Raw genomic sequence first — 15,670 nt, 5'->3', positions numbered from 1 at the left:
CTGTGCCAATCTCTGTGGTGTGAGATGGTACCTCGTTGTTGTTTTGATTTGCATTTCCCTGATGAGTATTGTAATGCACTTTTTTCATGTGTCTTCTGGCTATCTGTATTTCTTCTTTGAGGAAATGTCTGTTAATTTCTTCACCCATATTTTGATTGGGTTAGATATTTTTTCTTGTTGAGTTCTGTTAGTACCCTGTATATCATAGATATTATCTACTTATTAAATGGGTATTAAGTGAATAGTTTCTCCCATTCCATGAGTGGCCTTTGTATCCTAGCCACTGTTTCCTTTGAAGTGCAGAAGCTACTCAGTTTAATGTATTTGTTTATCCTTCTGATTGTTTGGATTGTGTTGTTTCCTCCTTAAAGATGCCTTTAGTTTCAATGTCATGGAGTATTTTGCCTACATTTTCTTCTATATACCTTATAGTTTCAGGTCTTATATCAAGGTCTTTAATACATTTTAATTTGACCTTTGTGCATGGTATTAAAGAGAGGTCTGAATTTGCTTTTTTGCATGTGGCTGGCCAGTTGTCCCAACACTATTTTTTTGTTTGTTTTGGAGCCACACCTGGTGATGCTCAGGGGCTACTGCTGGCTTTGGGCTCAGAAATCGCTCCTGGCTTGAGGGACCATAGGGGAGACCAGGGGGTCCCCTGGCGGTCAGTCCTAGGCTAGCGCTCGAAAGACAAATGCCTTAAGGCTTGTGCCACTGCTCTGGCCCCAACATCATTTGTTAAAGAGGCTTTCTTTGCTCTACTTTGTGTTTCTTGCCCCTTTATCAAAGATTAATTGATTGTGTGCCTTGGGATCATTCTCTGAGTACTCAAATCTATTCCATTGATCTGAGGGTCTGTCTTTCTTAATATAATACCATACTGTTTTAATGACATTGCTTTGTAGTACAATTTAAAGTTGGGGAAAGTGATGCCTCCCATTTTCTTTTTCATAAGGATTGCTTTAGTTATTCATTGGCATTTATTGTTACAATGGAATTTTAGGAGTGTTTGAGCCACTTCTTTGAAAAAATGTCATGGTTATCCTTAGAAGGATTGCATTAAATCTGTGCTATGGTTTTTAGAATATAGACATTTTAATTATGTTAATCCTCCTGATCCACTAGCAGAGACAATATCTCCATTATATTGTGTTCTCTTATTTCTTGGAGCAGTGTTTTGTAGCTTTCCTTGCATAAGACTCTTTAGTTAATTTGACTCCAAGGTATTTGAGTTTCTGTGGCACTATTGTGAATGGGATTTTTTTCCCTTTTTTTAAAATTTTAATCATAGTGGCTTACATGTCGTTCTCAGTAATATTTTAGGTACATATTAACATTGAGTCAGGGGAATTCCCACCACCAAATTGTCCTCCCTCCACCCCCATTCCCGTCCTGCCTCCCATAGCCTCCACCCTCACCCCCGGGGCTGCTAGAATGGTCCTCTCTGTGCCTAGCTAACTACTTAGTGATCCTACAACTGTTTGGTCATGGTACCTCCATTGTATCCCCCTCTAATTGGGAGGCAGGGCTAGATAGTTAAGTTATGTGGTTTGGTTTGAAGAAGAGAAAAGTAATAAGATGGAGTAAAAATCAAATATGCCGAAAATGGGTGGAGTCCTTCTAGAGTCTCTCATCCTCGGTTCGAGAGACAAAGGGGGAAAAGAAGGTGAAACACCACAACAGTATAAAAAGAAGTATCAAATAAAATATCCAATGGGCATTATAGCAATAAGTGTAGGCACCACATATTTGCCATGGTCTTGAGATAAAAAACATGACAGAGTACAAAACGGAAGAAGAGAAAAGAAGAAAGAAAAAAAAATAAAAATGGGTACAACCAGTTCAATATCTACACCAAATCAAAGAAATAGACAAAAACTAGATAGAATAAAAAAAAAGATTATTTTGTACTTTTTGTTTCTTTTTTTATTTTATTTTTTCCCCTCCTGCATAGGCACAGTAAACATTGGGGTCATTCGAAAAAGAATTCCCTTGGCCTAAGAGATATGGGGTTTCTCCATCCTTGGAGTATATTGTTATGGGATTAACTATAGAGTCCTTTCTAGTTCATTTTCTCTCCCGTTGGTGCTTTTGTGGTGTATGAGAGACTTCTGCTCTGTCCTGGGTGGTAAAGTCAGGTCTCTGTATCTAGAGATCTCTGCACAGGTCAAGGATGGAACTTATAGTGAAGTCTTTCTTTGTGGTTCTAGAAGTTCTGTTCGCCTAGTGTCATTTAAATCTGTCTTCTGTGGTTGGCGGTTTTGGTCCTTACGCTGATCCTAGGATAGAGCCTGGGATAGTGTCTTTCGTTATGTTACCAGGAGACACATTCAGTTGCTACTGTCTCAGTCAGACCTCTGGAATTAGAGATCATGGTTGTTGTGCAGGTTGTAGATCAAACCCTAGACTAGGGCTTTTTTATTGGTCCCAGAATACATACTGCCCAGTCATGATTCTATCAGCCAGTCATCTGTAGTTTTCTTTCTTGGTGGTGTCTTTGCCTTCTTTGAGAATGAGTGTGATATTAGCCTCATAAAAGGAGTTGGGGAGGATTCCTGTTTTTTTGGATGGTTTGGAAGAGCCTGTGGAAAAGTAGTAGTAAGTCTTCTCGGAATGTTTGATAGAATTCGCCTGTAAATCCATCTGGACCTGGACTTTTGTTCTTAGGGATTTTCTTAATTACATCTTCAATTTTCTCTGAAGTGATTGGTCTGTTTAGGTTTTCTAGGTCTTCCTTATCCAGTTTCGGAAGATGGTATTTTTCCAGGAATCTGTCGATTTCTACTGGGTTCTTTAGCTAACTGAGAATAGTTGTTCATAATATGATCTCATAATATTTTGTATTTCTTGGGGTTCTCTTGTAATCTCTCCCCCTTTCATTTCGGATCCTACTGATTTGGGTGTTTTTCTTTTTTTTTTTGGTGAGTTTTGCCAGTGGTTTATCTATCTTGTTTATTTTTCAAAAAACCAAGTCCTGGTCTCATTGATTGTTTTTTTTTTTTTGTATTGTTTTCTTAGTTTCTATGTTGTTTATTTCTGCTCTGGTTTTTTATTATTTCTTGTTTTCTGGTTGTGGTTGGGTTTCTTTGCTGCTGTTGTTTCAATTCCTTGAGGTGATCCTTTAAATAGTTGATTTAGTCATTTTCCTCTTTCTTGATATAGACCTGTATTGCTATGAGTTTTCCCCTAATTACTGCTTTTTCTGTGTCCCACCAATTTTGACAAGTTGTCTCTTCATTATCATTTGTCTCAAGGAATCTTTTTATTTCTTCCTTGATTTGCTCTTTTATTCAGCTGTTGTTGAGCAGCATGTTTTTTAATCTCCAGGTATTAGTTTTTCTCCATTGCTTCTTCTTGTAGTCAATTTTGACCTCTGTTAAATAGTGATCTGATAGTGTGATTCTAATGATCCTTACATTTGTGGTCTTATATAGGTTAGATTTGTATTCTAAGACATGGTCTATTCTGGAGAATGTTCCATGTGGGCTTGAGAAGAATGTGTATTCTACTTTCTGAGGATGGAGGGTCCTATATAAGTCTATTAGCCCTAGATCTTCTAATTTTTCATTTAGGGCTTTTATTTCTTTGCTGTTTTTCTGTTTGGCGGATCTGTCCAGTGGTGATAGTGGAGTATTGAGATCTCCTACTATTATCACACTTCCCTTCATGTGTTTCTCCAGGTTTGCGAGCAGTTGCCTCACATATTTTGCTGGCTCTACATTAGGTGCATAAATATTGACCAGGGTTAGTACTTCTTGGTCTAGTGTTCCCCTGATCAGTAAGTAGTGACCCTCTTTGTCCCTGATCACTTTTTTGAGGTTGAATGGAACTTGGTCTGATATAAGAATGGCTGTTCCTGTTCTTTTTTGTTTTCTATTAGCCTGAATAATTAATTTCCATCCTTTTATTCCAAACCTGTGCTTGTCCTGTAGTTGTAGGTGTGTTTCTTGCAGGCAGCAGAAGTCCGGTTTATGTTTTCTAATCCAGTTTTCTACTAAGTGTCTCTTAATGGGAGAGTTTAGTCTGTTAACATTTAGGGAGATTATTGACAGAGAGGACTTTTGTGCAGTTGTGTTGTGTAGGGTGGTTGTTGTTACAATCGGGGGTTTGGATTGTGTAATTAGTCTCTGGGTAGGTCGTTTAGGATCGGTTTTGTTTGTGCAAATAATGCAAGTTCGTTTATGTCTGAGAATGTTTTTAGTCTGCCCTCCCATATGAATGAGAGTTTTGCTGGATATTGGACCCTAGGTTGGAAATTTCTTTCATTCAGGCATTTAAATATGTCGTTCCACTGTCTTCTTGCTTGAATTATTTCAAATGGGAGATCTGGTTTGATTCTTATGTCCCTTCCTTTGTATTTGAAGGATTTTTTCTCCCTTTTTGCTTTAAGAATATCATCTCTCTTTTTGTTTATTTTGCCATTTGGACTACTATATGTAGGGTCTATTTTATTAGGGACTCTCTTCACTTCCTGTATTTGCACTGAATCTTCTTTCCAGAGGGCGGGAAAGTTTTCCTGTTATTATTTCCCTGACTACTTGTTCTTCCTCTTTCTCTATTTCCTCCCCTTCTGGTATACCCACAATTCTTAGATTATTTCTTTTGTCCTTGTTCATTAGATGCTGGACTTTTCCTTCCAGGGCTTTGCCTTTTATTTCCTTGCTGGTTTCTTGGTCGTTTTTTGTTTGCAGTTTTTGTTCGAGTTGTTCAATGTGCTTCTCCATCTCTGTGATCCTGCTCATTTGGCTTGTTACAGTTTCTTTTAACTCCTTTAATTCCCTTTGTATGGAATCTTTCATATTCTTTGACAATTCTTCTTTAATTTGGCTGATATGTTCATTCATGTAATTCTTGTATTTGATGGCTAGTGTTTCTTTCATATCCTTTATAATGGCTTCCATTTCCTTTTTCATGGCTGCTTTTATATACTCTTTCAATGGATCTGCGCATTTTGGTGGACTTGGAAACTTGCTAGGGTTTCTCTCCGTATCTCCAGATGTTAGGTTCCTCCTTAGTTTACCCATATTTCTTTGCATTTATTGATGTGGCAGTGCCTTACAATTTTAGCCTGCTTTTGCCACCTGTATCTTGGGTACCTTCTCTGGGATACGGCTGTAGGAATATATGTTGGCTGAGGTTGCCAAGGTTTGGACCTTCTTCTGACATACAGTAAAGACTGTGTCGTTCAGTCCTCCCCCTCTTTCTGCCAGACAGTTCAGTTCAGGTCCTTGCCGCAATAGATAGGGCTCAGCTGTGCCTAGATTGCTCACCCCTGTTCCACCACCTGGGATCAGCAGTGTTCTGATCCAGGAACCCTTCACTTTCTTACTTGGCCCGACCGCCTTCCTGCACCTGAGACCAGCTGCTAACAGGTCCAGCCCCTCCACTGACTCACTCACTCATTCACTCACTCAGCCCGCCTGCCTTCCTGCACCTGGGACCAGTGGCGAACAGGTCTGGCCCCTCCACTTGCTCACTCACTCACTCACTCCGCCAGCATGCCTTCCTGCACCTGGGACTGGCAGCAAACAGGTCTGGCCCCTCAACTCACTCCGAATAGGATTTTTTTAAAATGTCTATTTCTTCTCTATCATTATTTGTGTATAAGAAGGCCATTAATTTTTTGTCTTAATTTTATAGCCTGCCACTTTGCTATATGAATCTATTGTTTCTAAAAGCTTTTTGGTAGAGTCTTTAGGGTTTTCTAAATATAGTGTCATGCCATCTGCAAACAGTGAGAGCTCGACTTCTTCCTTTCCTAGATAGATGCCCTTGATATCTTTTTTCTTGCTTGATTGTGGTGGCAAGTACTTCAGTGCTATGCTGAATAGGAGAGACATGCTAGGTTTGTATAAATAGAGAATAAATTTGAGTTGCTAAGAGTTGTACTGCTAATATTTAACATCATTGGCTGATTTGTATTAACTAGAATGCATCACTACAGAGTTATTCTTTTTTTATCTCACCTAAATATTTTATTAATATTTTTATTTAAAACCTTGATTACAAATATGATTGTAGTTGGGTATCAGTCATGTAAAGAACAGTGAAACATGCCCATCACCAAAGTCCTAATTCTCCTTCCTCCTTCCTCCCACCCACCCTTGCCTGTATTCTTGACAGGCTTTCTACTTCCCTCATTCATTCTCTTTGTTGTGATAGTTCTCAATGTAGTTATTTCTCTAACTCATACAGAGTTATTCTTATGGATTTTTTCTTCATAATACTTTTTCTTGACTAGATCAAAAGTACGCTGGAATTATCTTTGGAGTAAACATAGTTTAAAATGGCATGGATACTCAGCCCATGTTCTCAATGTTGTATTTATATTGTTGGAGGAAAGTAGACACTGGTGATGGGATTGTGTTGGAACATAGATTATTGTAATTCATGGTGACTCAATGAAAATATTTTTAATAAAATTTAAAATATCGTATGTATAGGGACCAGAGAGATAGTATAGTGGGTCAAAAGTTTGTCTTATATGCAGTGGACCTGGATTTGATACTTTTCATCTCATATGTTTCTTCATTTTTTTTGTGGGGGAACACCTGGTGGTACTCAGAGATTACTTCTGGCTCTGCATTCAGAAATCTCTCCTGGCAGGCTTAGGGGACCACATGGAGTGTCAGGGATCAAATCTGGGTCAGCCACATGCAAGGCAAATGTCCTACCTGCTATACTATTGCATACCATCTCATATGGTTCTCCTGAGCCTGCCAGGAGTAATTCTTGAGTGCAGAGCTAGAACTAACTCCTGTGCACTGTTGGGTTTGCACTGCCAGTGTGGTCCTAACACATAAACACAAAATTATAGGTATAGAGTGGAGAGAAAAGACTGAGTTTAGATGGTAAAGTGGTGCTAAAGACAGTCTTCTTATTTGTTTAATTGCCTGTGGGTTAAGAGTAGATATTAGGGGTGGGAGACTCAACTACCATAAAGTGACCAGGTTTACTTCGAAGATCATATAGTTGTCATATCTAAGCAGCTCTATTTTGTTTACTTATGATGGCAATCAAAGAGAAACTTGGTAACGAATAAATTTTCAGAAAATTCATTAGTATTTGTTTCTGGCAGCTTAGTGCATATAAATTAATTAACTTTTATGTTCTTAGATATTTTGTAAGTTATTAACATTAGGTATATAAAGGTTTTTCCCTAAATTGTGTGTATATAAAACACTTTAAACAAACATTTCCCCAAGTTCTGAGTAGCTAGCCAAGAATCTTTATGCATGATAAATTGCATCACACACTACCAGATTATACTAGATATAATATTTACCCATCTTGGGTTTGCATAAGTGGGACGAGATCATTGAGAAATGTAACCTAAGAAGTGTAAGTAAATGTGAAGGAATGTCACAGCTCTTAAGAAATAATTATGTTTTAATTTCTATTTCTGGCTTAATTAAATAGGAAATAATCTGCTTCAAATCAATATTAATACTGTTTGCTTGAGGAATTTTTGAACTGGCTTCAACATATGCTTGATTCCTTTGAGCCTATAACTTAAAAATATTGAGACCTATTACATTTTCTTTTCATTTCTTTTTTTGGTCACATCTGACTGTGCTCAGGACTTATTCTGCTTCTGTGGTCCTGGATATCTCCTGGAAGGGCTTGGGGAACCATTTCAGGTCCTGGCATCAAACCTGGGTCAGCCGCATGCAAGTGCCTTATCTGATGTTCTATCTCTCTGTCCCCAAAATGTTTTCAATGGCCATCCAAAGGTCACCACTGTTACTCCAAAAACTCTCTGCTACTTTGATTGTGGTTTCCTGAACCTGCCTCATTTCATATTTTTGCGTCTTCATTTGGACAGCAATTTGTCTTACATTTGTTTTATCTTTTCTCCCATATAAGACTGTAGTCACTCCAGTGGGTTGTCCATATCTTGTTTTCTTGGAAGAAGAGAAACATATTATGTATGTCACATGTGTTAACTGTTAAGAATAGTTATAAAATTATTGATTGGAACCATGGGATTAACTGTTCCTATAGCCCACAGTATTCTAAATCTGATTCAGATCATAGTATCTGATAGAGCAATGATTCATCTTGTTGGCCAAGAATCCTATGTAAGTATGCAACATACTTATTTCTCATTTCATCCCATGTGCTCAACTTAAGCCAAAGAGTTGACTGACAGCTACTTCTCCTGAAAACCAGTTTGTAGGCCACACAGCAAGGACAATACAGGGCTAAACATTTGTCTACAACTGAGACAGGTTAAAAGGGCAAAGAAAAATCAGTGGGGAAAACCCCTCACACATTTGTGTAATTGTTTGCTATTTGTTAAACTTTTCTCTTCTCATTTAAGGTTGAAGTAACTGTTGACTATTAAAAATGGAAGAAGAATATTTGTTTCTCCCTTACTTACCTGTTGATTGGTGATGACTTAGTTGGGGATGGACTCTAACACCAGATTCTAGGCTGAAAATTCATTTCAGTTTGTCTTAAATGATTTTTTTCTCCTTAGAATAGCAGCTCTTCAGAGCTTTATCTTCTCATGGAGGCAGAACCACTCGATGTCCGGCCAAACCACATAAATGCATTTACAGCCTTTGCTTGTATCGTGTTCACTGACATTTTATTTCCTAAAGCATGTTTCGTAGTCAACCCTGAAGGCAGTAGTGTCAGAGGAAAGGTTTTATCTGCCAAAACAAAGAGGGAGATCTGGGATGGGGCTATGAACCCCTGAGTATGATCCTTGGCATTGCAAACTCAAAATAAACAAGGAGGAGGATGGAATGACTAAATATTGATCCTATCGGTCACAAACTACAAATATTCCTAGACTTCAGGGCACACTCACAAAGGCTTCTTCAGGAGCATCTCAGGAAATGAGGCAGTCAAGCCCAAGTTCCATAAGCTAAAGGAGTACTTTGATTGTGATAAATGGGGGCTTCCCAGGTTGGACCTCCCCAAATGTCCCAAGGATGCTCACCTCCTGGTTCTCCGTCAAGTATCGTACTTTTTGATTTATAAGATGCACCTACTTTTTAGATGCTCTCCTCCTCTCCCATTCTGGCTTCACTGCAGACAACATTCGCTCCATAAGATGCATTTTTTTTTTGGGAAAAGAACATCTCATGGTATTAAAAGTACAGTATCTTTTTAGTAAAATGCACATGAAAGTCTAGTAGGTTCTAGTACAGCTTTTGCTTTCTTGATCAGAAGAATGAGTCACTAGAAGAGCCCCTGACCTCTTCTGGTCTAGTATCTCAGTTTTATGTCTGGCTCTGTCTGACATATCATGATCACGAAGGAAGACCAAGGACAGAGATTCTGCCATCTCTGAGCAGTGGCACAAGTACCAGCAAGAGCCTGTCTTCAGATTTCTAGTCAGGTGAGAGATTAAAAACACTCATTTTAAAGTCATTATTGGGTGATCATCTGATTACATGCAGTTCATTTTCTTTATAAATGATAAAACATTGATAGACAATCATTAATTAATGACTAACATTTGTAATAATAATTTATAGTCACAAGCCATAAAAGGTATATCTTGGGGCCAGAAATATATGAATGACAGGGGTGAAGGGGCTCTGCACAAGTCAACTCTAGTTCCATTCCTGTCATTGCATATGGTGCCCTGAGTACCAACAGCAGTGATCCCTGAGCATGGAGCCAGGAGTAACCTCTGAGCCCCTGGACTACCAAATCAATACATAAATACTTGAGTTTTACTGCTCAGCCCAAGGAGTACAACATCAGTAAAACCTAGCACTGAACAGTGCTGCTCAGTTGGTCCAATCTTGCACCCTACCCCAGAGTTCCTTGAGAACTGCTTGGGAGCCCCTTTCCAGGTGTATTTTAGAAATCTTTAAGAACCGTATATGTGGGGCTGGAGAGATATCATGGACTTAAGGCATTTGCCTTCCATGCAGAAGGATGGTGGTTCAAATCCTGGCATCCCATATGGTCCCCCAATTTCTGAGTGTAGAGCCAGGAGTAATGCCTGAGCGCTGCCGGGTGTGACCCAACCCCCCGCCTCCCAAAAAAGAACCGTATATGTTAAAATAAAGAAATCTACTTACTGACTCAAATAGGCACCTACTCCATAAAGTGACACAGATGTACCCAAAGTCTGTGTAAGTGTAAAAGGACACTTTATTAGTCCTTTAGACTAATTTACAAATTTACAAATTTGTAAAATTTGTGGAAGTGCATAAGTACGGTCTCAGTCATATTCTGTCTCTAGGACTTGGTAAATGTGTGGGGCAGATGAGGACTCAGTTGTAGGAAGGCTTTTCTATGTCAAGTGACCCATTAAAAATGCAGACATTGCAAGGAGAAAAATCTTTTTTTTTTTTTTAAATATCTTTATTTAAGCAGCATGATTACAAACATGTTGTGGTTGGGATATAAAAAATAACACCTCGTGCTTGCTTTGGCGGCACGTATACTAAAATTGGAATGATACAGGGAAGATTAGCATGGCCCCTGTGCAAGGATGACACGCAAATTTGTGAAGCGTTCCATAAAAAAAAAAAAGAAAAAAAAATACCTCCCTTTACCAGTACAACATTCCCACCACCAATACCTCCCATCTTCCTCCTCCCCCACATCCTGCCTGTATTTGAGACAGGCATTCTATTTCTCTCACTCACTGTCATTGTCATGACAGTTTTCAGTATAGTTATTTCCCTAACTTGATAAACCATTCTTTTGGTAAGCTTCGTATTGTGGGTCGGTCCTTCTAACCCTCATCTCTATTGTCTCTGGGTATTATTACCCTACTGTCTTTTATTTTTCTTAAATTCCAGAGATGAATTATTCTTCTGAATAATTCTGAAACTTCTGTGTCTATCTTTCTCCCTCTGACTTATTTCACTCAGCATAATAGTTTCCATGTCCATTCATATATAGGAAAATTTCATGACTTCATTTTTCCTGAAGGCTGCATAATATTGCATTGTGAATATGTACCACAGTTTCTTTAGCCACTCATCTGTTGTTGGGCATCTGGGTTGTTTTCAGATTCTGGCTGTTGTAAATAGTGTTGCAATGAATATAGGTGTGCAGAAAGCATTTTCTATTTTGTTTTTGTGTTCCTAGGGTATATCCATATGGGAGCTCAATTTCCACATTTTTGAGGAGTCTCCATATTGTTTTCCATAAAGGCTGGACTAGATGGCATTCTCACCAGCAACGAATGAGAGTTGCAAGGAGGAAAATCTTTAAAGGAGTTGGCAATGAGATGGGATGCTCTAAGACAGAATTGGGCACCCACTGTAGTGCACTCAAATTCTACTCAAGTATTATCTTCTCCAAAATTTTTAAGTCCTACATGGGACTAGGGAAATTACATCACTCATATGTCATATCTGTGTATGAAATTTTTAATTTTTAGCTTTGATTTGAAGTGTATCTTTTCTCAAGGACTGAATGTGTGCTTTTCATGTTTGAGTCCTGGGTTCAGTCCCTGGTACAGCATGGTCCACTAAGCACTGCTAAGAGCACTGGAAATAACCCATGTGCATCATAGGGTATGACCCCCAAATTATATATATATATAGCCTATCTTCTTCATCTTAGCATGGGCATATTTGGCTCTTTAGGGAATCTGAGTTTCTGTCTACCTTTCTAGAAAGGTGGAAAATCTTTGATCTAGACTCAGGCAAATCCTGATTATACTGAAAGCAGGATTTGTAAATCCCTTTAATGAGTAAGTGTTTTGATGATGCATGTGATGGCACAGAGCCAACAGTTGATTTTTCTGTTTGCTAGGATGTAGGAGAATGATTTGAAGGGAGGCATACATACATCTTTGTCACAGATGTCAGCTGGTTTGGCCTCAGTAATCTTTTGCAGTCTGCTCCTAGATTAGCCATGTGTACTGCATTAGTTGCCTTATAGATTTTTATTCCTAGATTTAAAAATTTAATGAAAGACTTAGCTAACGGGAGGGAAATAAGCATTCTTGTGGGTGGGATCTCGGGAGAGATAAATGACTTCCATCTTCCAATGTTTTTTTTTTTTTTTTCTTTGAACCACTTTAGTGGCAAGTGGGCAGCAACAAGCACACAATAAACTCAGAGGAAAATAAAACTAAATTGGGATATTTAATTGAATATATTACTTCAGTCTAATGCTAAAGACTTTATTGAAATCAAGAAAAGAGAGAAGGGTGGCACCCATGAAACATTTACTACCCAGCACAATTCCCTGTAGACAATATCCTTAGAGCATCTTATGAAGGGAGGCTATGTTGACAGGAGAAAAGTAACAGTAATTTTATAGACCAAAGCAGATGAGGTGGCTTCTGAACCTGGCTTCTTCTGGCCAGTGTGCAATTTTAGTTTCTATAATTAGTTGCAGGTGGAGCTCTTGCAAGTTGTTTCAGAGCCCATGACATCTGTGTGCAAATTCCCACTCCCCCAAGTTGGCATCTGGACTCAATAAGAAAGTTGGCGTTGCCAGAACATAGAAAATTGTAAAATACTTCTCTCTCTCTCTCTCTCTCTCTCTCTCTCTCTCTCTCTCTCTCTCTCTCTCTCTCTCTCTCTCTCTCTCTCTCTCTCTGTCACACACACACATACACACACAGAGTTAAAGCTGCTCTAAAGGCCAGGTTCTCAAAACTGCAGAAAGCATTTCCAAAGTTTGGGAAGTGGGTTTTAGGCAGAGGGTGGGCGTGCAGCCAAGAGCTAGAGTACCTGGAAAAGAGAACGCTGGCCTGTGCAGTTTCTTCTCTGTTGTTCCATGAAGCTAACATTTGATTGTATCTAAAAACTTACTGTACAGCCATTTTTGGTTTTTAGTAAGAACAATCTGTAGAGAAAAAATGAAAATCAGGCAAGGATTCCTCATTTATTTACTATTGATTGGTGTTTATGAACCATTTTATTTTATTTACTTTTAAAAAATTTTTTGAGCCACACCTGGTGACGCTCAGCTGGCTATGCATTCAGAAATTGCTCCTGGTTCTGGGGACCATTTGAGACACTGGGGATCCAACCCAGCTCCATTCTGGGCAGCCGTGTGCAAGGAAAATTCCCTACCACTGTGCTATTGTTCTAGACCTACAGTGAGCCATTTTGGACATCTACTATGTTCCAGTCCCTACCACTGTGCTATTGTTCTAGACCTACAGTGAGCCATTTTGGACATCTACTATGTTCCAGTCCAGGTACAGGGAAATTAAGTGGCTCACCTGGAGGTTTAACTGGCAGACAAAATCAAAGGAATCTCTCTTCCCTTGGAAAGTCATTCAGAAGGATAGAAGGAAGAGGGACCAGGACTGCCTGGAAAAGTAAAGGCACAGGTGGTAGAGGAATTAGAGATTCTCTCTTGGGATGCTCATTAAAGGCTCAGCAGGTCCTTTTATGTACTAATGACTCTTAAAAATGTGTTGGCCCATAAGAGCAGAGATTCAGGGTTGGGAAACTCTTATGGGTCATTAGGCCACAATGAGGATACATTCATCTAGTAAGTATTTTCTTTATTATTTTTTGGTCCCACCCAGTGGTGCTTAACTCTTGACTGGTGCTCAGGGCTCACTCCTGGCAGTCTTAGGTTGAGGGTAGAGGTGGGGGACAAGCTATCATTGGTTCCAGGGATCAAAGCTGAGCGCAAGGCAAACACGCTATCCAGCGACTTATCTTTCTGGCCCTATCCAATAAGATTTTCTTGAACTTGCCTTCATTTATAGGAACTTAAAAAATATCTGTATGTGGGGATCTGGGGATTGAACCACATTCAGTAGCTCCTGAGCAGCTACATGGGGATTTGGGCTGGTGGTTAATATGATGCCAGAGATTGAACTGGGTTTTCAGCTCCAACCCCTTGAGTTCTCTCCCTGGACTTTGATATCACTGTCATGGTCAGCTTGTCTTATATTAACCGGTGTCTGAAGTCAGATCTTTTCCTCCTAGGCCCCAAAATTTCAAATTTGTACATTTTTTTATATTTTATTTAAACACCTTGATTACATACATGACTGTGTTTGGGTTTCAGTCATGTAAAGAACACCACCCATCACCAGTGCAGTGTTTCCATCACCAATGTCCCAAGTCTCCCTGCTCCCCACCCGACCCCCGCCTGCACTCTAGACAGGCTTTCTATTTCCCTCGTACATTCTCATTATTAGGATAGTTCAAAACATAGTTATTTCTCTAATTAAACTCACCCCTGTTTGTGGTGAGCTTCATGAGGGGAGCTGCAACTTCCAGCTCTTTTCTCTTTTATGTCTGAATTATTGCAAGAAAGTCTTTCATTTTTCTTAAAACCCATAGATGAGTGAGACCATTCTGCTTCTTTCTCTCTCTCTCTGACTTACTTCACTCAGCATAATTGATTTCGTGTACATCCATGTATAGGAAAATTTCATGACTTCATCTCTCCTGATGGCTGCATAGTATTCCATTGTGTATATATACCACGTTTCTTTAGCCATTCATCTGTTGAAGGGCATCTTGGTTGTTTCCAGAGTCTTGCTATGGTAAGTAGTGCTGCAATGAATATAGGTGTAAGGAAGGGGTTTTTGTATTGTATTTTTGTGTTCCTAGGGTATATCCCTAGGAGTGGTATAACTGGATCATGTGGGAGCTTGATTTCCAGTTTTTGGAGGAATCTCCATATTGCTTTCCAGAAAGGTTGAACTAGACAGCATTCCCACCAGCAGTGGATAAGAGTTCCTTTCTCTCCACATCCCCACCAACACTGCTTGTTCTGATTCTTTGTGATGTGTGCCAATCTCTGTGGTGTGAGGTGGTACCTCATAGTTGTTTTGATTTGCATCTCCCTGATGATTAGTGACGTGGAGCATTTTTTCATGTGTCTTCTGGCCATTTGCATTTCTTCTTTGTCAAAGTGTCTGTCCATTTCTTCTCCCCATTTTTTGATGGGATTAGATGTTTTTTTCTTGTAAATTTCTGTCAGTGCCTTGTATATTTTGGAGATTAGCCCCTTATTTGATGGGTATTGGGTGAATAGTTTCTCCCACTCAGTGGGTGGCTCTTGTATCCTGGGCGCTATTTCCTTTGAGGTGCAGAAGCTTCTCAGTTTAATATATTCCCATCTGTTAATCTCTGCTTTCACTTGCTTGGAGAGTGCAGTTTCCTCCTTGGAGTTGCCTGTAGTCTCAATGTCCTGGAGTGTTTTGTCTATGTGTTGTTCTATATATCTTATGGTTTAGGGTTTGATATTGAGGTCTTTCATCCATTTAGATTTTACCTTCATACATGATGCTAGCTGGGGGTTTAAGTTCAATTTTTTGCAAGTGGCTAGCCAGTTCTGCCAACACCACTTGTTGAAGAGGCTTTCTTTGCTCCATTTAGGATTTCTTGCTCCTTTATCAAAAATTAGGTGATTGTATGTCTGTGGAACATTCTCTGAGTTGTCAAGCCTATTCCACTAATCTGAGGGCCTGTCCTTATTCCAATACCATGCTGTTTTGATAACTATTGCTTTGTAGTACAGTTTAAAGTTGGGGAAAGTAATTCCTCCCATATTCTTTTTTCCAATGATTGCTTTAGCTATTTTAGGGTGTTTATTGTTCCAAACAAATTTCAAAAGTGCCTGATCCACTTCTTTGAAGAATGTTATGGGTATCTTTAGAGGGATCATATTAAATCTGTATAATGTCTTGGGGAGTATTGCCATTTTGATGATGTTAATCCTGCTAATCCATGAGCAGGGTATGTGCTTCATTTCTGTG

The 15,670-nt window shown here is 39.2% G+C and overlaps 1 protein-coding gene and 1 non-coding gene across 4 annotated transcripts in view; both read left to right on the top strand.

Annotated features, from left to right (window-relative positions):
* The window catches only part of ERC2 (ELKS/RAB6-interacting/CAST family member 2), a 1,176,444-nt gene that overhangs the window by 57,097 nt on the left and 1,103,677 nt on the right, over positions 1-15,670 (top strand). The gene's annotated exons all lie outside the window — the stretch shown is intronic.
* Positions 10,391-10,497, top strand: LOC126015272 (U6 spliceosomal RNA). Its single transcript, XR_007498155.1, has one exon. It is a non-coding gene; the product is annotated as a U6 spliceosomal RNA (small nuclear RNA).

The sequence above is a fragment of the Suncus etruscus genome, chromosome 7 (assembly GCF_024139225.1).
Source record: "Suncus etruscus isolate mSunEtr1 chromosome 7, mSunEtr1.pri.cur, whole genome shotgun sequence".
Lineage (NCBI taxonomy): Eukaryota > Metazoa > Chordata > Mammalia > Eulipotyphla > Soricidae > Suncus > Suncus etruscus.
Note: the sequence above shows the minus strand (reverse complement) of the source record. Positions and strands in the feature narration are given on the sequence as shown.